This window comes from Alligator mississippiensis, chromosome 4 (genome assembly GCF_030867095.1).
Source record: "Alligator mississippiensis isolate rAllMis1 chromosome 4, rAllMis1, whole genome shotgun sequence".
In the NCBI taxonomy this organism is placed as follows: domain Eukaryota; kingdom Metazoa; phylum Chordata; order Crocodylia; family Alligatoridae; genus Alligator; species Alligator mississippiensis.
Genome location: NC_081827.1, coordinates 69,298,156 through 69,321,817, shown reverse-complemented (window position 1 = coordinate 69,321,817; position 23,662 = coordinate 69,298,156). Strand labels below are relative to the sequence as shown.

At 46.0% G+C, this 23,662-nt stretch overlaps 1 protein-coding gene across 2 annotated transcripts in view; it reads right to left on the bottom strand.

Moving 5' to 3' along the window:
- The window catches only part of RAP1B (RAP1B, member of RAS oncogene family), a 60,474-nt gene extending 40,407 nt beyond the window's left edge, over positions 1-20,067 (bottom strand). Inside the window, exon 1 of one of the 2 annotated variants that reach the window (XM_019493343.2) lies at positions 19,909-20,067. The gene's annotated coding sequence lies outside the window, so the exon portion shown is untranslated. The remainder of the gene's footprint in view (positions 1-19,908) is intronic. The other variant, XM_006267067.4, reaches the window with a different exon arrangement.
- Positions 20,068-23,662: the final 3,595 nt, after the last annotated feature.

Sequence of the window (23,662 nt, the reverse complement as noted above, 5' to 3'; positions counted from 1 at the left end):
GAGTTGACTTTTACCAAGACATGAAGGAGATGGGTCTTTTACAAAAAAAGTAAAAAGGGGAGGGGGCATATATGCTCAGGGTCTAAGCCTTACAGACAAAGTAAATCTTTAGCTGGAGGAAATGATAAAGAACAGGTCAAAGGAAGCAAGTGGGACTGGAAAAACTAAAATAGTATTGGAAGAGAAATCACAAGCAGCAGAAAAAGTTTCCTGAAGGATGTCAAGAGAAACTGACCCAAGTTTTAAAAATATATTCCAGAGTAGGGAGGGGAAGGGGGAGCCTGAAGCAACAAAATGAACTAAGGTTGTCATTTTTGCCTGGATCTCAGGATTGCTTGCATTAATAGAAAAAGAACAAAGTTGCATGCAGAAATTCCTGAAAAGTTGGACATAAACCACAAGGCTTCTACCTTCAGCAACCAGTTCTGGTATAGCAGGGGTGGGAAAATGCGGCCCCAGGGGGCGGCGGATGTAGCCTGCCAGGCCATTCTATCCTGCCCATGGGGCCCCTAAATAATTTAGAAAATTAAATATTTATCTGCCCCTGGCTGCCTATCACGCAGCCTTCTGTGGCTTGCTAAAACTCAGTAAGCAGCCCTCTGCCCAAAATAATTGCCCGCCCCATGGTATTGGAAGCTACTCAGCTGGAAAAGAAATAAAACAAAAACAAAAAAAACTTCTTGCATAGAAAAAAGATTATTGTTATGCTAAATATGACCTAATCTTAGGTTCACAAAAGCACTTCACCATCTAAATTCCACCTTAGCCTAAGAATGTGATCCACAAAACTTTTGCTTAACTTTACAGGTGCTTAAGTTGTTGTCAACATGATCCTATAGCTCTGTAAGTCCAGAACCTGTCTGGAATTCAAACACAAGATTTCCCTGCACCTAAAGAGCTCTAATTCAGCAGATGATCTCACATGAAAACCAACATGTGATGACTAATTCAGACAAAGAAGATGCCCACCTTTCATATAAAAAAATTAAAAAGTTAGGCATGGTAACACCTAGAGTTATTTGACCGTTACTTCCTTGTTGATTTGGACCACAGCTCCCTTAAAAAGATGCTAGATCAAGGATGAAGTCCTGGCCCCTATGGGAATTTTGAATTCCAAGCCAGAATTCCTCATAAAAGACTTACAATATTTTAACTGGACTGACTGACTATACAGAGAGAGGCAGTGAGCTGCTGGGAAGGGATGGCCTCCACCTCTCTCCGGGGGGAAGGAGGCTCTTCTCAGCCAGACTGGCTGACCTGCTCCACCGGGCTTTAAACTAAGCCTGCAGAGGGACGGTGAGGGAATACCGCCACTGCTGGCCCACTGAGCAACCCTTGCAAAGCCAGCAGGCCAAGGCGCTTAAGGGAGCTCACTTCTGCCCCAGAACAATCTGTAGGCAAGGCAAGGGCCCCCAAGGGGACACTTGTCTGCCTGTACACAAATGCTGGTAGCTTGGGGAATAAACAGGAAGAACTTTTCCTACTGCTTAATGCCAATAATTACGATGTTACAGGGATAACGGAGACGTGGTGGGACTGGACCATGGGTATAAACAGCTATGTCCTGTACAGGAGAGACTGAGTAGACAAAAGGGGCAGGGGCGTAGCTCTCTACGTCAAGGAGAGCTACGTGTCCCTGCAAGCTGATATTGGCAACCAGAGTTGATGGCTGGAGACCCTCTGGGTTAAAATCTGTGGGGAACATGGCACAGGGGACCCGATGGTGGGAGTCTACTACAGACCTCCCACCCAAAAAGTCAAGAGCTTGACCAGGAGTTCACCAGGGAACTGGCTGAGGCTGCATGCTCCAGGTCCATGGTCGTCATCTGAGACTTCAACTACCCAGACATCTCGTGGGAAGAGCGCTCAGCTAAATCCGAGTGGTTGCAAAACTTCCTCTTGTGCGTGGACAACCTCTATCTAATACAGGGGGTCTACGGGCCAACAAAAGGTAAAAGTGCTGCTCGACCTGGTACTGGCAACCGGGGATGACCTAATCAGCGACTTAATGATTGAAGGGAAGCTGGGTGACAGCGACCACAAGCTGATCACCTTCACCATCCACCGTAAAGCTGGCAAGCCAGTCAGTAATACAGAATTCCTTGACTTCAGGAAAGATGACTCTGACTAGCTCAGGAGGCTTGTCGGTGAGGCCCTAAAGGACCACGACCCCAATGGGAGGGGAGTTCAGGAAAAGTGGTTACTCCTCAAGGGAGAGATCCTCGATGCACAAGCTAATGCTATTCTGTCTCAGAGGAAAGGCAGCAAGAGGGCACAGCAGCCCTTCTGGCTGTCCAGGGAACTAGCAGACCTTCTGCGGCTAAAAAGAAAGGCCTACAAAGGATGGAGGACGGGATCCACCTCCAAGGAGGAATATTCCGTGCTGGTCTGGACCTGCAGGGAGCGAACCAGGAAAGCCAAGGCTGTGACAGAACTCCAACTAGCTACAAGTATCAAGGACAATAAAAAGTCTTTGTTTAGATATGCGGGGAGCTGGAGGAAAAGCAAGGGCAACATTGGACCCCTGCTAAACCAGATGGGACAACTGACAACAGACACCCAGGAAAAAGCCAACCTATTAAATGGGTACTTTGCATCGGTCTTTCATCAGTTCCACGGGACACCCCTGCCCACTACAGGATACGGAGGCCTGGGTGAGGGAGATTCCCTGCCCTCCATCAATGCTGACCTCACGAAGGAACACTTTGAGAGGTTGGACACCTTCAAGTCAGCGGGCCCTGACAATCTATACCCCAGGGTACTCAAGGAGCTGGCTAGCAACATAGCCCAGCCCCTGGCACAGATCTTCGAAAACTCCTGGCGCTCTGGTGAAGTGCCCAATGATTGGAAGAAGGCCAATGTGGTGCATATCTTCAAGGAAGGGAGGAAAGTGGATCCAGGAAACTATAGGCCCATCAGCCTAACCTCTATCCCGGGGAAGGTCTTAGAAAAGATTATCAAAGAGGCCATTCTTAACAGACTGGCTAATGGCAACATCCTGAGGGATAGCCGGCACGAGTTTGTTGCAGGTAAGTCTTGCTTGACCAATCTCATTTCCTTTAATGACCAGGTGACCCATCACCTGGAAAAGGGAGAGGAGATTGATGTTACGTATCTTGACTTCAAACAAGCCTTCAATCTGGTATCCCATGATCACCTCTTGGCAAAACTGGCAAACTGCAGCCTCAGGTCCACCACAATCTGTTGGCTGGGGAATTGGCTCCGTAGTCAGACCCAAAGGGTGGTGGTTGATGGAAGTCAATCGTCATGGTGCCCTGTGACCAGTGGGCTCCCCCAGGCTCTGTCCTTGGACCTATCTTGTTCAACTTCTTCATTAATGATGTGGACATTGGAGTCAGAAGCAATGATACCAAACTCTGGAGTAAAGCATCCACACCTGAGGACAGGAGGGTGATCCAGGATGATCTTGACAGGCTCAGGAAATGGGTGGACGAGAACCTGATGGTGTTCAACACCGAAAAATGCAAGGTTCTCCACCCTGAGAGGAAAAACCTGCAACATCCTTATAGGCTCGGCAGTGCTATGCTGGCTAGCACTATGGATGAAAGGGACTTGGGGGTCATGATTGACCACAAGATGAATATAAGCCTTCAATGTGATGCTACGGCTAATAAAGCGAACAAAACGCTGGCTTGCATCCACAGATGCTTCTCAAGCAAATCCCAGGATGTCATTCTCCCACTGTACTCGGCCTTGGTGAGGCCACAGCTGGAGTACTGCGTCCAGTTTTGGGCTCCTCAATTCAAAAAAGATGTAGAGAAGCTTGATAAAGTCCAGAGAAGAGCCACAGGCATGATCAGATGTCAGGAAAACAGACCTTACGACAACAGGCTGAGAGCTATGGGGCTCTTTAGCCTGGAAAAGCGCAGGCTCAGGGGCGATCTGATGGCCACCTATAAAGTTATCAGGGGTGTTCACCAGGATCTGGGGGAATGATTGTTCACCAGAGCGCCCCAAGGGATGACAACGTTGAACAGTTATAAACTCCTGCAAGACCGTTTCAGGCTGAACAGAAGGAAGAATTTCTTCACTGTCTGAGCCCCCAAGATCTGGAATAGCCTGCCATCGGTGGTGGTTCAAGCACCTACATTGAACGCCTTCAAGAGACGTTTGGATGCTTATCTTGCTGGGATTCTATGATCCCAGCTGACTTCCTGCCCCTGGGGCAGGGGGCTGGACTCAATGATCTTCCAAGGTCCTTTCCAGCCCTAATGTCTATGAAATGTATGAAACATACAGAAGACTACAGGAACAGACAGAAAATAACATTTGTTGACATTTTCAAAAACTTCTTTATCTTTGGCTCCAAGTACAAGCATCTTGGAAATGAGACTCTCTTTTCTAAATACAAAGCTGTTAAAACAAAATTGAAGCTGCAAGACTACATGTCTTAACCAAGAAAGGGAAAGAGTGCAGCCTTTACAACAGTTAAGCAGGCCAGGCTGCAACTATTTTGACAAGAGCCAAATTTGCTTCTAGACCTGTAACACAAAGTTATCAAAACAGGTACAAATTAAATCACTGCTTATGTTGGCTGAATACCAAACAACTTACTTCAAATCACTCTTATGAAAATGCAAAAAGCATTTACACAAAGCTGCCCACTCAATGCCATCTTCAAATTGTAAAGAGTTAAATTAATGTCTCAGACTAAGTGTTTATCATAAGCAGGGATCCTGGTTTTCCCTGATAAAAACAGCAAATTCTCCAATAAAACCCTCCATATCCATGATTAAAATGAAAGCCTCCTCCCCCCCCAGCCCTGATGGTGCACTTTGCCCCCCACCCCACAGCTCCTACTCCCCCAACCCTGCTGAAGTAGGTTGCCAACTGCCAGGGCTATGAAGCCAGGGACCCAGGTCCAGACCCCCCTGCCTATGGCAGGAGACAGCAGCTGTTGCAGTAGAGCAGAGACCGGTTCCCCCCTCCCCGCCCACTGCCTGCTTGCTGGGAGCTTAGCCAGTAGGGGGTGGCTCCCCACTGTAGTGCACACTCCCAGGGGGCAGAGGGACCTGTGCTCCCCAAATCTGTGCACGCAGCAAGGGCAGCGCACTGCCTACTACAGGCTCCCACAGTGCTGTCTTCCCCCAGGGCCTCCACAGCCCAGTGTGTGCGACCCATCACAGCATGGCCGCACAGCAAAGCTACTTGCCGCTGCGAGCTCCACGCTGCCCTGACAACAGGCCCCCTGTGCACAACCCTGCGCTGCTGCTCCCACTGCAGCCACAAGCACAGGGGACAGTGTTGCCTGGGCAGCGCAAAGCTCGCAAGGGTAAGCAGCTTTCCTGCATGGCCACGCTGTGCCCTGCAGCACAGGGTCTCACACGCTGGGCTGTGGAGGCCCGAAGGGAAGGCAGCAAGGCAGAAGCCTGAGTCTGAATTGGGCAGCCTGCGCCCATGCCCCACACACAGATATGGGGGCATGGGTACCCCTGCCCCGGGAGTACATGCAGCAGTTGAGGAACCAGCCCCACCATCCCCCCAGACAAGCCACCCACATCCCCATCCTGCTCCCCACCAGGGCCCTGCAGCCATGCATTGCAGCCCTGGCCCCAAGCCCCAGTCACTGCCCGACTGGGCAGCTTCCCCAGGCCATGGGGGCCTCAATCCCCTCCCCCCCACCTTACTTGCTGCCACTGCCCTCCAAGCTACCTAGCAGCCATGTTTATAGCTGCACATGGCACCCCCCCTGCCTGATCACCCTCCTCTCACTCTCTCCCAGCCCTTTGCAGGCTGGAACTCTGCCAACCTGCAGAGAGCTTGTTGCAAAACTTCAAAATCTATGGGTTTCTCCAATAAAATGAGAAACCAGTGTTTGCCTCTGGTAAGAGGTTAAATCTGCGGTTTTCTCCATCTTCCCCGTGAGAAATGGAAAACCCGGATCCCTGATCATAAGTTAGGATGAAGAACGTTGTCAAGTGATATGATCACAGCAGAAAAGAACTTCATTCATTGCCTAACATTACACTTCACAAGTTGAGTTTAATAAATTTTATTCTTAAGCTTAATAAATATTCTTATGCTTAAGTAAAAACAATGTATTCAACAAATAAAGCTTTATATTTGTTGTATTTCAAGTATATGTGCCAATCACCATGGTTATTTGAATACATTAGTTACAAGTCAAACATTCAACTGTCCAGTGAATTGTGAAAATTAATGTTGCATGATTTGTATTTTGCCATCAGGAAGAGACCAAGAACTGCTGCCCTTTCATGAAGTTTACCTCTCAGAAGGTACAACATATGCAGGGGCTTACTACTGTATTAACAAAAATACAGGCCACCACTACTGTGCTTCATGAGTAACTGGGCCTTTGAATAACTTCCTTGGATTGGGGAATGCTCTACTTTAAAAGCAAAAATAGGTGTTCATATGCACTGTGTTTCTAATTTCTGCATAACTAATTTCACTTGCAGGTTGGAAAACATGAACGTTTCAGACAGAGTCATGCTACTTGCTTAATGCTTGCTGATTGTGGTTCAGTTCTGCCTGAGATATTGATTGCCTGCTGAGCCACTAAGCCTTTGTGTTTGGTTCCCTTGATGTGAATGGCCTTTATTGACATTAGACGACACTCTACCCGGTTCAGGAACTATGATGCTATCCTGTTGTGACTGTAGTTCTTTGTTAACCCCACTTGTTTATGTCATGCAAGCAACAGATGTTGCATACATCATTAGCAAGCACTCCCACCTGGTGGTCTGGGGTAAAGAATCATCAGTAACTGTACTGCCTTTAATGCCAGCAATATTTTTTCCCCGCTTATTTTTCATTTTGACACTTTTCTGTGCTCCATTATGTACCAAGTAGACTCCACAGCTGTTTACATGGGCCTGGTGTTACTAAGGCTCTTGAAGGAACTGGTACAGGTCCTCTGCATAAACATACAGCTGTTCCAAGCACCACCTGGGGGATTTTTCTAACCCAAAGGGTTGCTGCATCTCATCTCCTAATTAATGGCTTATAGTCACCAACTTGGAAAAGACATGCTCATCAAAACTACAGTTGATTATGAAGTACCTATATATATATATATATATATATATATATATATATATATATATATATATATATAATCTCAGATTTCCAGTAATTTACAACAGTTCAGGCAAGTAGTAAAATACCTACTCACTGAGCCACCTTTTGAAGTTTTGCATGCCTTGCCTCCTTTTTCAGTTAAAGGATATGCTATCCACAAGCATTGAACTTATCACATCAGACTGATGTTATATGCTTACTAGAACAAAAGAATCCATTCTTTTCAATAACTGCTACTGCTTCTGGAGAATTAGCTACACAATAGTCCAGATATGAATATCTTCTACAAAGATTCCTAAGATTCTTAATATGATCAGGGCAGACCAACTGAAAAATAAGGCAGCCACTGATTAAAGACCACCAGTGATAGCAATTATTCATATAAAGTTATCTATCATACTTGGAATGCATCATGTTTTCACTCTTCAGAGGGAGGTACTTAGCCCTGTTAGTCTGAAGTCAAACAAAAGGCAAGGTAGATTTGCACCTTATAGACCAACTAAATGAAGCAAGCAGCTTCTAATGAAAACGTAGGCATCTCTGATTCAGTTAGACCGGGGTGGGCAATTATTTGGACCCAAGGATCCACATATCCTGTTCTGGTGAGCTGTTGTGGGCCGGGTCAGCCCCACCCCTCTCCTATGCAACAACTCACCAATACCCCTTCGTGGGATGGGACCCCAGACAGGGTGTTCAGGAATGGGATGGGCAGATACAGGTTCCACAGGCAGGGCCATGCAAAGCAGATCTCAGCTCTGCTCCACCTGTTCCCCATGCTGTCGCTGCTTCACGATCAGAGTCCAAGCCCCAGACACAGATCCCTGCCCACCCCACAGCTTCCCAGAACTGTCAGGGGCTGGGATCTTGATGAGGTGACAACACGGGGTCAGGGCAGAGCTGGAAGCCACTGCCAGACCTCACTGGGGGTCACAGCACCTACAAGGGGGACAGGAGGGCTGTGAGCCCTGTGGAGGAGGCTTGGGAGGCCAAGGAGGGAAGGCAGGGCACATCCACATGTCACTACCAAGCCTGCTAAGTGGGGGCAACTTAGCTTCCCTTCACCCTTCCCTCACCAGTCCCTGCCCTGGCCTGGGGCATGCAGCCCACAGACAGAGGAGAGAGAGGGTGGACCTGGTGGCATCTCCACACCCCGCCACACACTTGGAAGCAGTGGCCAGGACCAGGCCAGGGTTGGGAAGCCAAGTGGCTCTGGGGATACCCCTGCCCTGCCCCAGCCCACAGCTCGCTCCAGTATGCCTGCATAGTGGCAGTAGCCACCAGCCCTACCAGTTTGGCATGAGATGAAGCAGCACAGAGCAGTGCAGGGGCAGTGGCAACCCCACTGAGGGTGCTGGGGCCAGAGCCGCAGGGAGACTGCAGGTGGGGAGCAGCATGCAGGGGCAGGTCCTACTAGGGCTCCTGCTGCTGCCACTGCCCCCACACTACTCTATTCTGCCCCATACCAAGCCAACGGGTCTGGGGGATGCCACTGCCACATAGGCATCCCAGAACAAGCTGTGGGCTGGCACAGGACTGTGGTGCCCCACTGCTATCCATCTCTCTTGGCCCCAACATGGTCCCGACTACTGCTTCCGCAGCCCCCCACCTGGCTGCATGTGGTCTCCAGAGAGACTGGCCCCCAGCCCCAGATGCAGCTCCCCATCCAGCTACACATGGTCTCCATGGAGACTAGGCCCTTGCCCCAGACAGCACCCTCGCTGGGGCTCCTGCTGCTGCCACTGCCCCCACACTGCTCCACTCTACCTTATGCTGAGCCGGAAGGGCTGGGGACTGCCACCACCATGTGGGCATCCTGGCAAGCTTCAGGCTGGCATGGGACAGGGTGCCCCAGTGCCGCCCAGCAGGGCCAAGGAACCTGCTGTGGGCTGGGCAAAAATAAATAAAACAAACAATAACAATCGCTCTCCGCAGGCCACAACTGGCCCATGGGTATTTTGTCCACCCCTGAGTTAGACTATAGGATGCAAATTTACCCTGCTGGGGTAGGGGCAGGCGCTGCCCAGCCAGGGCGGAGCGCAGGATGTAGCTGTGGCCAGCTTGCCCGCACCCTGCACACAAATCCAAGGGGCACGTGTCCCCCCCATGCCTGCCCTGGAAGTGTTCGCAGCAGCAGGGAGCTGCCCCCCACCACTCCCCAGCCCCTGGATGAGCTGCCTGCTTCTCCGTCCCATGCCCCACCCCAGCTGGACAGTTCCTACCCCTGCTCCAGCCCCATGCCCTCTCTCACCATGGGGGCCTCAATCTGTCCCCCACACACCTTTTCCCTTCCCCATGCGCCTTCTCCCCCCACAGACTTACCAGTCACACACTGCTCTCCAAGCTGCCAGGCTGCATTCCTGGCCACGTACGTGCTGCAGCTGCATGCACGCACATGACATTTATCGGTGACATTAATCAGCTACACTGACCAAAAAAAGCCGACCACCAATAATGTCAATTTTCCTTTTATCGGTGCCGATCCAATATGGACCAATATACCGGTGCACACTTACTGGTTTTAGTGAATCTTCGTAAGGGCTTTGCATCAGATCAACTAGACTGACTTTAAAAGTCAGCTTTGTAAAGCCAATGCAAAATTTGTGCCACCAAGACCTGACTTCTGGTCCCTTTCATCTTTTAGGCAAGTTTGTTCTTACTGTGTTACACATCTCTCCAATAAAGCCACTGTTACAAGTACATTAATGTCTAAACTGGCACTTTGGATTACTGTACAAGAACTTTTCTGGTGGCTCCACCTAGTTATACAGATTTAACAAGAACCCCCAACTCTTGTTGGAAAGAATTAAGTTGGGGGTCGACAATGTTTTGCTACTGTAGGGGTCTGCTTAAATGAAGCTTACCTCGAAGCTCTAAGTGCATCCAACCTGGTCCATACTGCTGGAGTTGGAGCCAGGCCTGCTGCTTCTCTTGACTTGAAGAGGGAAGCCCCCAGCTTTGGGGGCCAGAAAACCCCCCCACAGGTTTTCTGGCCACAGGTTGCCAACCCCCATTATAAGCAGTTCAGAGTATTCCTTTGTATATGCAATATTTGATAGCTATCCCCACTATGACCATAAACATAGCAAAGGAGCACCTATCACTGCTATCGTTAGTTAAAGCTGTCTTCTTAAATTATGACATTCAGTTATGTCATGTAAAACAATTTTGGCAAAGGTCATACAGCCACTCTGGGACTTTTGGCAAGTGTTAGTGCAGAGCACAAACAGAAGAGTTACTATTTTGAGAGAGAGGGAGAGAGAAAACATAAATAAATAAATAAAATCTTGTATTGGACCAAACTATACAGCTGGGAGAGATGGTAGACAAGCCATTAGGCAGAGTGCCCTTCCTCAGGTCTGAGCTGAGGAAAGAAACCTAGCAGACAAGCTCTCCCAACTATACAGTCTGGTCCAATAACAGATAACAGCCTTAAAAAAAAACAACCCTTGTTTCAATATGAAGCAATTATCTATCCCAGCTATAAGCTTTCATGAATCAACAGTCCTCTACATTTGTTATGGTGTTCTCATTCTGGCAAAACTGTCCTCTGTTCTAGTGAGTAATAGTACTTCAGTCTGTTTTGTAGGGAAGTGTACCATTGCTCTTCTATTTCTGGGGGGAGAGGGGGAGCTTATTTTGTTTGTTTGTTTGTTTTTTTAATTACCAGACCAGTCAGACCCTCATTATAAAAGAACACGCCCTCAAATGTTGGCCTACAAGAGTTATAATACTACTAGTTCTGAAATAAAGGCTTACAAAGATATCAAACTGATGTAGACAACTTTTACAAAATTACAGGTTATCTTAAAAATGAGCTTGTGTACTTTTGCCTCCTTGACGTAGAAAAAGAGGTCTAGAAACTGTTTATAGAAAGGCCTTTTTTTCAATCACCTTGGAAAAGGTCTGCAATACAAACTCTTCTTCCCTAGTTTTACTACGATATGTTGAAGGTCTACATTTTTATTTTAGCACTTGCACCTAACCTGAAGTGGCAATTCAATTCAATTTTAAAGTCATCCTTTCTTCATAATGTTTAGAAATATAGTTAACAGAACTTTAAAGCTAGTTTTAAGAAGTCTCCCTCCCCCTTCTGGTTCTTCAAAACTACTGAAATGAAATTAAAAATAATCATAACTTTTCAAGTAGATAGGATCAAAATTTCTAATGTAAAAAGAGAATTCAGAATGATCAGGACTGTTATACACAAGAGGAGTTGAAGGGTACAAACACTTTTTTTTCCCTTCCTTTAAAAACTGCAACATGTAATCTGCTGCCATTTCCCAGTTGGCTTCTTAAATATACAAGCATAACGCAGGGCTGTTTTCTTTTATTTAAAAAAAAATTAAAGAACCAAAAAAAGAAAACAAAACCCAGTAACTTCAAAGCTCAGCTGAATTGGAAAACATCTGGTGCTAGTAGAAATACTGAACGTTAAGGTGGCCGAACACTTTCCAGTATGAGACCCTGTTTTCAGTTGTTCAGAGGTTTACCAAACTTCATCTGCTCATACTGACATCTTCCAAGAAGGATCTCTGCCTCAAAATGAATTTTTCACTTCAGCCTTTTCCTCAAGAACGTTTAGAGGGTTTAAAAAAAAAAAAAAAACAAACCTTAAAAAAAATGTTAAATTTTCCTTGAAACCATTTCACTGAGTTGTTGAGATCAGGTGCCTGTTCGAGAATTGCTGATGTATAGGATGTGCCTTTGACATGAAAGTCCATACAACTAGGCCAAGTTTAGCCGCGCCGGGAGGGGGGGCAGCAAAAATCTCAGTTTACATTTCTTCGGACATATGTGAATGATGCCAGCTTCAAACACATGTTGCCACCTGCACAAATAATACTTAATTCCCATATTGCTCTTACATACCAAGCAAACACTCTGTCCTCACCAGAATAGCTAAGCACATTTATACTAAAACAGCAAGAGCTGAGGAAGCAGGGAGCTTTACCTGAATTTGCTCCTCCAAGCAACCAAGAGGACTGTAGAGCCACACTAAAACGTCCCACACTGCCTCTCCTGCTTTCTGTTTCTCTTGCTGACATCCAGGCAGCATCAAGGCGGGGAAAAAAAGGCTGCCTGGCTTGCCCAAATGCAGCAATGAGAAGAGAATGAGTAAGAATATGCAAGAAAGAGCAGAACTCGTTAACCATAACACTCATTCCCCTTCTGAACCTGGAATTGAACTCAGGATTAAGTCTCAGAATTCAATCTATCACTAGCTGCTGACAACACCTTTCACATGCATGTTTCTTCACCCCCTCTAGTGGCTCATCTACACAAAGAATAGCAACCCACTACTGCTACTGTCTATCCCATTATATTTAAGTGATAGAAAACTGCCGTGGATCCGAAGATTCCCACTCTTATGGGCCGTATGGGGATAAATGTGTATTTACACTATAAAATTTGATCATTCAGTTTGTCTTCCCTTTTTTTCTAAACAAAAAGCAAAGCATGGTAAAAGCTACATCTAAACACCATCGCTCTTCAAAATCAAGCACTCAAAAGTTAGATGACATGACAGTTGTTTGGGTTTTTTTTAATAGTACAGACCCCAGTCTCATTCAGTGGACCATTTTAAGGAATGATGTTGCTGGCCTTAAGCTCCCTACCTTGCTTACTGCTGCAGAAACCAGAAGGTCTGTAAAAAAACACAAGCATGGAGATAGAGAATAAGGGTGGTCTTGTGGTTAAGGAAAATGAATGCCATGATGCAGAATTAAATTCTATCCCTACCTACTCCAGAAAGTTGTTAAGCAATGCTGGGTTGATCACTTCAACTGATCTTTTCACATATAGACATTTAATGTTCCTTATTATCCGAGTACCCCCCAAAAAAATACAAGGCTTAATTCCTAAAAAGTATTGAGTACTCAAATGCAACTGAAGTAAATAGGAGCTGTATTTAGAACATAGTAAAAGTTATAAAAATGCTAAACACTGAAGTCTGGATCTAAGCATTAAACCTAGTGAATTCTTTACTTGTCCTCGGCTCTTCACCTCTCAGATAAAGATATCAACTCAACAGTGAAAATGAAGAGAAGTAAATTAGTTTATAAAGCACTCAGATCCTATAATGATACACACACTCAGAAAAGTCCAATAAGAAGTTAAGACAGAATTCAATAAATAAGGCATACAGCTATTCAGTAAATCGAGAGAAAAAAAAGTGAATAGCTACTTATTCAGTATAGAGGAAGAGACCCTGCAGGGGAAAAAAAGTTTGTTTCCATGCAGCTAAGATAACGCAAAATATGTACAGTCTTCATCAACGACCTGGACGAAGGGGTGAAAAGCCCATTGGCCAAGTTCACGGACGACACCAAGACATGGGGTTGTGCAGACACACCTGCAGATAGGCTGCAAATATAAGCAGACCTAGACAGGCGGGCTGGCATGTTGGGCAAAACAGAACCAGATGAGGTTCAACAAAGAGAAATGCAAAGTGATGCATCTGGGAAGGAAGACCCCCCAGAACACCTACAGGCTAGGCATTGCTAACCTGACCAGCACTACAAATGAAAGGGATCTAGGGGTAACAATAGACCCCAGCATGAATATGACCCGGCAATGCAACACAGTAGCCACTAGGACCAATAAAACTCTGGCATGCATCAATTGATGCATCTCCATTAAATCCAAAGAACTGATTCTCCCGCTTTACTCAACATTGGTGCAGCCGCAGCTGGAGTACTGCATCCAGTTCTGGGCACCACATTTCAACGAGGATGTGCTAAAGCTTGAGAGGGTCTACAGAAGGGCCATCCATATGATCAGAGACTTGCATGGCAAGCCATCCAAGGAGAGGCTGAGGGATCTCGGACTCTTCAGCCTAAAGAAAAGAAGGCTGAGAGGGGACCTGATTGCATCTTACCACTATAACAGAGGCGTACATCAGGGGCTCAGTGAACAACTGTTCACCAGGGTGCCCTGGGAGAAAACTAGAAACAACGGCCACAAACTCCTGGAAGAGTTTCAGGCTGAACATTAGGAAAAGCTTCTGCACAACTAGGGTGTCCAGACTATGGAACGAGCTCCCCCCAGAGGTGGTGCAATCATTTACCCTAGAGGTTTTCAAGAGAAGACTGGACAGTCATCTGACTCCAGATGTCTTTCCTGCTCATGAAGGGGGCTGGACCCGATGATCCTTCAGGGTCCCTTCCAGTCCTGTAATTCTATGATAAGCCCAAATCAAGGTTTGAATAATTAAGGGCAACCTTAATTATGGCATTTCCTAACTTTTGAGAGTTTGACTGCAATTTAGTAACCACATTCTTAAAAGAACACTGTTAATAAACTGGCAATAACTCAACTACACCTCAAAACCCATCAGACCCCAGATGATTTCCTGCCTCTTGGGCATGGGGCTGGACCTGATGATCTTGTAAGGCCCCTTCCAGCCCTAACGTCTATGAAACCTATGAAATCCCACTTACCAAAACAAGAAGCCATTCTGAGAAAAAGAAGAAATTCACAGCTAAAAAAGCTTAGAACAGGGTTGCTGCCTACCTCTTTCAAACTGTCCAAGCCATATGAACTCCTTCACATTTTACAAGGTCACATGGATTGAGCAAAGGGTATCTGCAGAGATAAAGTATTAAGACACATGCACATCTAATGCTTGCGTAACTACTCAGCTAAGCTTGGTCACACATGCAAGAGCAGTTCAATTTCTCAACTGCACTGTTACAAGCTTAGCAAATAAATCCAATATGAAGTGTACTTTAAGTGTGGAGAATGAGATTCAGAAAGTCATAACATAAAGTCAGGAATAAGTTTCACTTAAGTGCACTTCAATAGTAGCTGGAATGTGGAATGGAAACGTTCTACTTCTGGTCATTTAAACTTTATTTATTTTCAGAATACTTCAAACATTTATGATCATGACTCCTTTGAGTGATTTTTGCTTAAACTTCTCCCAATAAAGTTAACTTTTAATTACAGGCAAAACATAGAAACATCAAGCCATGAGTTTAAAGAGAAAGAGAAATTGCGTTGAATTTTGCACAGGGATAAAATGGATACCACCAACAAACATATTAGCATATTCCCACTACAACTGCCTAACTAACCCAAGTTTACACACAGTACACTGGAATTCAGCTTCATCTTAAAAGTTAACTTTCTATCCCACCTTTTTAGAGCAGAAATATAGATGGGCTGTGGCCTGATCCAATGTCTGATGAACATAAAACTTAGTTTTCAAAGCTTGGGTTCTCCCTACCTCCATACATTTGTCCATTAAATATTTTGAAAAAAAAGCAAGTTTAACAAAACCCTTGTGAATGCTCCAAAAACAGGAAATCTAGAATACCTTCAAGAGTCTCAAAAAGTCTACTAGCAAAACGAAAGAAAGGCCAGAATTATGGTTATACAGATTTTCAATATACACGTGCCCTGAAGACCTAGTTTATACTATACACCAAGCAAAAAAGAATACAAGCCCAATTAAAAAAAATCATTTAAAAGCTTTCTATAACACTATTCTTTTGGTCCAATAAGAGAAAAAAAAATGTTGCTTCTTGCATATTCCCTGGACCATCACAGCTACAACACAACTCCAAACCTATCACAGCTTATGTGAAAAAGGAAGTTTCAGTGTAGTTCTAAGATTATTTAGCCACATTAATTCAGTTTTGAAGTTACTAGTAAAACACCACTGTCATAGAACCTTCTTTGTTTAGAAGAACTGGACAAGGAGCCCAGGAATCTCACAGTACATGTAAGATGTAAGAGGCATGAAATGCAGGGTCCCAGCCACAATTCCTAGGAAAGAAAACCCTAAATCCAATAGAAGAGTTAGGTCAGGGGTTTCCAACCCCCAGGCCACGAAGGGTTAGCTGCTGGTCCGCAGAAGGGTTGGCTGCTGTGAACCAGAAATGACCAGCATACCAAGGACCAGCAAACCACAGACTGGAAGTGATAAGCATACTGCAAATTGGCAGCCAACCCTTTTTTATATCGAGTATAAAAAAGGGTTGGCTGCCTGCCCGCAGTATGCCAGTCACTACTGGTCCACAGTCTGCCAGTCCTCAGCATAAAAAGGTTGGGAACCCCTGAGCTAAGCTATCCTGATCTGTTGTCTGGTCTTTCTCCCTATGTACCTGCTCAGCTGGGCAGTTTTTTCTTCCTGGCTACATAGCAGAAGTCACTTCAACTAGAGTCAACTCCAATACAGATTTCTAGTTGTGGATCCAAAATAAGATTGAGGGATACCACAGAATGTGGTTCCCCTCCTCACTCAATCCAAAGAGTAACCTGTAACTGTTAGCTAATTTCCTTAAGTTCTCAAGCAGGCAGAGGGTGTAGCTGGTGAGTAAGAAGAATTATAGAGTCAAAGTAGAAGGCAAGACTGGTAAACAAAAACAGCTCTTGAATGACAGAGATGAGCTACAAATTAATTTTGTGTCCCACGAAAGGACTCCCAACCCAACCCAACCCACCCGCAGCATGAGCAGCTCTGTAAAAAACTGATTTAACTTCATCTTGGAAAGGGGCCTTTTACTATAATACATTCAGTAGGGATGTTGATTTTCGCTAGATAGCTTCAACCATGTAGCCCTTGCTAAGTGCTGGTCTAACACATGGCAATTAACTGGTATAGCTACAAGAGAATAGTCATTCCACTGTAATGATACCAGCCAGTTTCTGTATAAGCACAAGGGAAAAACAAAAAAAGACTCAAAAGGTTCTTTAAGAACATATCCTAGACGTTTTAGTCAATGCTCTTTAACATGGTATTAGTAACTGGCACAGAAAAGGCTGAACAACTTACTCCTTGGAACAGCATTTAAGATATTTCACCTAACTTAAAAAAAGAGAAATAGATAGAAAAACTAGATCTAGAGAGTCTTTGAGGCCCTGACTCAAACACACCTGACCAGAGGAGGCGTCACATGCACTTGAAAGTTATTTCAGATAATGCTTCAACATTGTAGAACAGGAAGAAGATTGTGTAAAATCTCTCTGCCTTTGGTTCTGGTGTATCTGGCTGGACAGTATCTGCCCTAACTCAACAGGAACTCAGAGATCACAAAGCACATAGGTCCTAATGCCAAATGCATGCAATAGCTATGCAACCACACACCAAATGTACCTAATGCTATCATAATAAAGGAACTGCTAAATCTATTCTAAGTTAAAAAAGGGCAGGGAAATTTCCACTGAGAGTTGTGACAGTCTGAGGAATTTTAGTTTTTACAAGAAGCAAACTGAGGGTTTTCAACAGAGTATCCTTTAGGTACACACGGTGATGACAGGAGAGAGATTGCATTTAGATTCCTAGTAAACATTATGAACTGCTAGATGTTAACTAAGCTAACTACACTCCAGCACATCCTTTTTCCTTCTCTCAATCCTCTGAAAAGGTTCTATTTCCCCTCTCTCTCAGATTCGTACCTGTACAGCTACTGCTCCAGAATGACCCTTTTCCTTTTTGGTTCAGCCTGTCTTAACACATAAAGCTCTCACAGCATGAAACAGAGATTAAAGTAGGTGTGAGCCTTGCCAGTCTTGATGGACTGTCTGACAGTGGAGTTCTAAAAAGACTGCGCGGTTCTATCCAACATACTCTTTCCGCCCATACTGACCTGGCAGCTGAACCAAACACTATATAAAACCAGGGCACATGAAAGGAAATAACTTTCTTCTCTTTTATTCCTTCAGCTTGTATATTTTCAAGTCAGTTTCACAGTTTCTTTTACAGAGGCCTTTTTAAGGGGGGAAGAGAGACTGACTGACTGACTGACTGACTATGTAAAATAGTGGGAAGCCAGGAAAACTGCTAAGCAAACTCCAGGTTTATTCTTGAAGACAGAAATACACTTTTTCCAAGTTAGCAATAGTGAACTGATAGCATAGTTCTAGCCTGTAAGTAACAGGTCAAAAATTATTGCTGAGTTAGTCTTTACTAGGAGTAGGGTAAGGAGGGAAGGGCTGATCAAGTAGTCCTAAGCATGATCAATTTTATTGCAAGAGGTATTATGCAAGCAAGGCTTGAATACTTACAGTATCTATTACAACTTAAGTTCAAGACTCGTGGCTGTCTATAGCCTCCAGAAATCTCCTAACACCGTTAGATGGCATGTCCCTGCAATAGGCAGGAACCTAGAGAAGATGAACTGCTTTAACCAAACAGCCAATATCACTGCCAAAGTTTTTGCTACCCAGCAGTTACAGCAGCAGCCAGGGTGCATTTTACTGATCAGTTAGCAATCTCAGTTCTAGCCAGAAGGAAGAATACATTTTATACTGTAGACTCTTCCCAGTGAAAGGAGAAATAAGGAACCAGAATCCTGAACAAAGTAGATAAAAGCACTTAAAAGCACCCTGAATTAACTTCTTCCACTGGTTCCATTTAACAAAGGCATAAGTCAGTCATGAAGCCATTGCACAATTAAGGAAACCATTACTGTGAAGTTTACTGAAGGGTAGAAAAACCCTTTGCAGCCTCGAAGTATGACCTAGTATAACAAGGAACTGTGTCAGCCTTGTATCCAAGTATTTGTTGTACAGTACATGCATCAAGTAGGTTAGCAACACTTAATTAGGGCATCTCTGTTACAGGACATTTCTTGTTATAACTAAGAAATGAGTTTCCAATATCTTTTTTTGGAACAGAAATATTTAGGTGAACCTACGTTATAAAAAAAAAAAAAGCTTGGGAAAGCACCCCGTCCACTAGTTCACTGCTAAAACATTTGAAAGTGGAGCTGATGCATGTTGGAACTGAAACCAGACCTTTAAGGCAGCAAAATTCCTCTAGAAGAGACTGGTGTTCTGTACAATCACATTTTGGCCTAGATCAGTGATTGTCATCCTTTTTTGGACCAGGATCCATTTGCAAACATCAATAGCCAGTCTCAACTGAGTGCCTTCCGCCCCCAGCGTGCGGAACCAAGGGTAGCTGTGTAGGGCCTGTGGGGGGCCCCAAGCAGCCTCTTGCAGGCAGGAGCTCTGCCAGCCAGCAAGGGAAAACGCATGGTTTCCCACACTTTCCTCCTTTAAAGGAGAATCTGTTTTTAAAGTTTGTTTGTGACCATTTCATATATTCTTCTGACCCACTTTTGGGTCGTGACCTACCAGTTGAGAAAAGCTGGACTAGATGATGACCTCTGTAGGTCCGTTCCAGCCCAACTTATGATTCCTCTATGGTTTACTTAAGCAAACTTTGTAGAAACAACCCAACCCAGATTGTTAGAGCTGCCTGAACCAGACAATATCTATGACAAACGCTTAAGCGTTTTCCTTTGGACCCGGACGTTATTTCTTTAAAGGGACAGCTTGCAGGAAAGGGCGATACACAGCAGATCGGTAGAGGTTTCGTGGCCCGCCACCCCCTTCGAGCTGGCCAAGAGCCTAACACGCCCTAAACACAGCCCGGGGCTTATTCCACTGGGGCGCGGCGGGGGCTCCGGAGCCAGGGTCTGTTCAGGCCCCGACGACTCTCCGACGTGCTGCCCCCGACATCCGGGCTGCGAAGGCGACTGGGGGGAGGGGAGACGGGGGGACCCTCCGCAGGGCACCGCTCGGCGCAGCTCCGCACACAATAGCGCACGGGGGAGCGGAGACCCCGCGGCAACTTGGGCAGGACCCCGCGGCCGGGAGGGAGCTGCGGGCCCCTCCCCGCGGAGGGGCGCCCAGCCTAGGCGGGGCCGCGGGCTGCCGGGGCGCCGCCGCCCGACCCCGCCCCGCCGCCGCCTCGCAACTTTCCGCTTCCGCTACAACTTGGGCGGCGGCGGCGCCGGGCCGGGCCGGGGCCGCCTCCGCCATGTTCCCGCACTTGCCCCCCTACCATCGCGGCCCCCTCGGCCCCGGTCCCGGTCCCGCTCCCCGCCTGCCTACCTACCGGCCGGCACCGCCGCTGCCGCTGCCCGTGTGGCCTCCGGCCGGACGCGCCACTCCCGCGCGTACTCGCTGCCGCTGCTGGGCGAGGCTCGAGGCCGCCGCCGTGACGCCACACGCCTAGCCTCGCTCTGGCGTCCCCGGCGCGGCCTGGGGGCGGGGCAGGAAGCGCGCGGGGGGCGGGGGTGACCTCTCTACCCCCGGCTCACACTGCGCAGGCGCAGGCTGTCGCGGCGCCCTCCCCTCAGCGGGGTGGCGGTGTTGCGGCCGCCTAGTTCTAGCGGGCGGGAGAGCTTCCCCTATCGCCTGTCAGGGTTGCAGACAGCGGGACCGGCCCTCACCCAATGGGTGCAAGTGCCCCCGTGTCCTGAACCCCACTGGCAGAGACCTGGCCTGGCCTGGGTGGAAGGCCTCATTCTACACCCGCAGCATTGCTCTGTAACCGGGTCGCCCCTGCTAGCCACGGATGTGAGCCTCTTCTATGACTCAAAAACCTGTGAAACGTGCGTAAGAAAAACAAGTGCGAGGCCCCTGATTCTCAAGCACCTCAGATGCTCGCCCACATGGCAGCAGAAACCACACAACGCTATTGCTCTTTGCTTGCATTACTAAGCCTCCTGACAACTAGGGTCAGCCTCCACCGAAATCCACAGGGGATCTATTAATGTGGAAAGAACGGCAACGTGTCTTGGCTCTTCTCCCTGCTCCACATACGTTCATTTTCTATTAAATAATAGAAGATGCCTTTTTTTTCCCAAAAGTCACCAGGGCTCCTTTTCTCTCCAGATCAGAATGGGTTGGAAGAGTAAGTGTTAAAAATAAAGAAGACAGCTCTTCTGGGAAATGCTCAGTAGCGAGCAAACAGTTAATATGCCATGGCAGATAACACTTATTCAGAGGAAGTCTGCCACAGTGAGAAACTGACAGGAAGTTGCAATGGCGCTGCTGGCAGAGGGAGTGGGTGTGGAGGAAGCACACACTTTCTGTTTGTAGCGCAGAGATAGAGAAGGGGGGAAAAAAAGATTACATTTCCCTCCAAATGCATGGTAGTGGCGCATTACTTGCTGTAGTGCTTGGAGTCCATACAACGTAGAATAAACGTAGAGAAGAAGTGGCTAAAGTAGTCAGCAGAGTGACTAAGTCCACATTACGTGTCCTATCTACATTCAGGTCACCAAGTTCTTTTTACTTCTAAAAATAGTTTTCCTTAGGCCCTTGCACCAAAACTCCACAAAGTGTCATAAGATTTCTTCTCGGTCTTTTATGGCTAATCCCGTGTACAGCACTTGGATAATGAATCCCTATAAATGGCAGATCATTAAAGGGGACTCAGGCAGGGAGAAATTAAGTACATAGGCAGTTGCTCCCTTCTGGTCCACTTTTCAGGGTAAAAATCATTCATCTGGGAGATATTGGTTGCTTAACTAGATATATTTACAAGGAGATATTTTAAGTAAAATGATACTCTTGTGTTTCTTGGGACTATTAGTTTTGTATTATTTACTCTTAAAATAAGAATATTTGTGTTTTAGCATACTTTTATTCCTGTTTGTGTAATTTCCATCAGCTCCCTCAAACATCCAATAGATTAAAAGAGAACACTGAAATACATTTCCTGTGCCTTCTCTTAAAAAACATCCACAGCTTTCCTGCGTGAACTAATCACAAATAATAAATGCAGTACTTAGTGCTGATAGAAGTACTGCTAATCGCAGCAAAAAGGTAGCAATGGCTATAGTTAAGGTTACAAATTAGCTTCTATTATGATAATACCTTACCCACCCCAGCACTTTTCCTTACAGTGAGTTAAATCTTGCCCCTTTATTATACTATGGATGACACAGAAGAGCTTGAGGGAGTTTGTGAGAGTCTTTAAGCTTCATAACAGAGTTTCTTAGAAATCAGCTAATAAGAAGTATAGACATGCATAATGTGGACTCAGAACAGCAAATTGCTAAATATTACTACAGTTAGAAGAATTAGGCAGGTGGGATCTCACTTGTGGCAAAAGGCTGAGTCTACTTTCTCACCCGACCACACACTTGTAAGGTAACTGAAGTCTTTAAGTTTGAGAACTCTCAGCCAGCCCTCACAAAAATACTTAGGCCTGCCTTGATTATTTTCCCTCTATTCTGCACTGGTGAAGCCACATCCAGAGTGTCCAGTTTTGGGCCCCCCACTTTAGAAAGGATGTGGACAAGTTCGAGAGAATCCAGTAGAACACAATGGAAATGGCTAAGGGTCTGTGGCATATGACTTATGAGGGAACTGGGCTTATTTAGTCTGGAGAAGAGAAGACTGAGGGGGAATTTGATAGCACCTTTTAACTAACTGAAGGTTATTTCCAAAGATTTTATAGATTTCATAGCTATTAGGGCTGGAAGGGACCTCGGAAGATCATCAAGTCCAGCCCTGTGCCCCAGGGGCAGGAGGTCAGCTGGGGTCACAGGATCCCAGCAAGATAAACATCCAATTTTCTCTTGAAGGTATTCAAAGTAGGTGCTTGAACCAACTCCAATGGCAGGCTATTCCAGACCCTGGGGACTCGGACAGTAAAAAAATTCTTCCTTATGTCTAGCCTGAAACAGTCTTGCAGGATTTTATAACCGTTTGACCTTGTCATCCCTTGGGGCACTCTGGTAAACAAATGTTCACCCAGATCCTGGTGAACACCCCTGATAAACTTATAGGTGGCCATCAGATCACCCCTGAGCCTGCGCTTTTTCAGACAGTCCCATGGCTGTCAGCCTGTCGTCATAAGGTCTGTTTTCCTGACCTCTGATCATGCGCGTGGCTCTAATTGCACGTGGCTCTATGGATGGAGCTAGACTGTTCTCACTGGTGGCAAATGACAGAGCAAGGAGCAATGGTCTCAAGTTGCAGCAAGGGAAGTTTAGGTTGGATATTAGGAAAAACTGTCTCACTAGGAGGGTAGTGAAGCACTGGAAAAGGTTACCTAGAGAGGTGGTGGAATCTCCATCCTTGGAGGTTTTTAAGGCCCGAGTTGACAAAGCCCTGGCTGGAATGATCTAGTTGGAGATGGTCCTGCTTTGAGCAGGGTTTTGGACTAAATGACCTCCTGAGGTCCCTTCCAACCCTCACCGTCTGTGATTCTATTTACTGTGGTCATGGTGAACAGGTTTTGGGGGGGAGGCAACCAGTTTGTTTGCTAAATGCTCAGCTTGTTAAATGTTTCATATTCAACTCCATCAGCTGCTCTAGTGTGGATGTACCCACTATGAGATATAAATTATTGCTGAGGGAATGTCCTTTTTCTGTGCCTTTCTCCCTAGTACTGCTAGGATGGGTTACATCATATTTTCTCTGGAGAACTGTTATTGAGAAAGAAGCAGAACCTTATGTTCCCTAACCATTGCATGCAAGTGCCATGTCAAGAGAGACTCATTTCCCTGTTACCAAAGGTCCCTATATGCCTTTTTTTCTAAGTATCACTCAGTTTGGGGGCTCAAAATGATCTACTGCTACTCAACCAGCAAAATGATCTATTGCTACACAACCAGCCAACTCTCAGAGGCAGCAGAACATCCTACCTACAAATACTTCTACTACATGCTACAAGGGAAACTACCTAATATTTCCATTGCTATAGTTAAGAAAAACTGCAAGGCTCATATAGGGAATATTCTATAATGTTCTAGAAAGGAGGACTCATGGAGAGGGTGGGAGAGAAAAGACTGATGTATTTGAACATGGGAATCTTGATAGATTTAACTAGAAGCTTCAGTGGATTTGC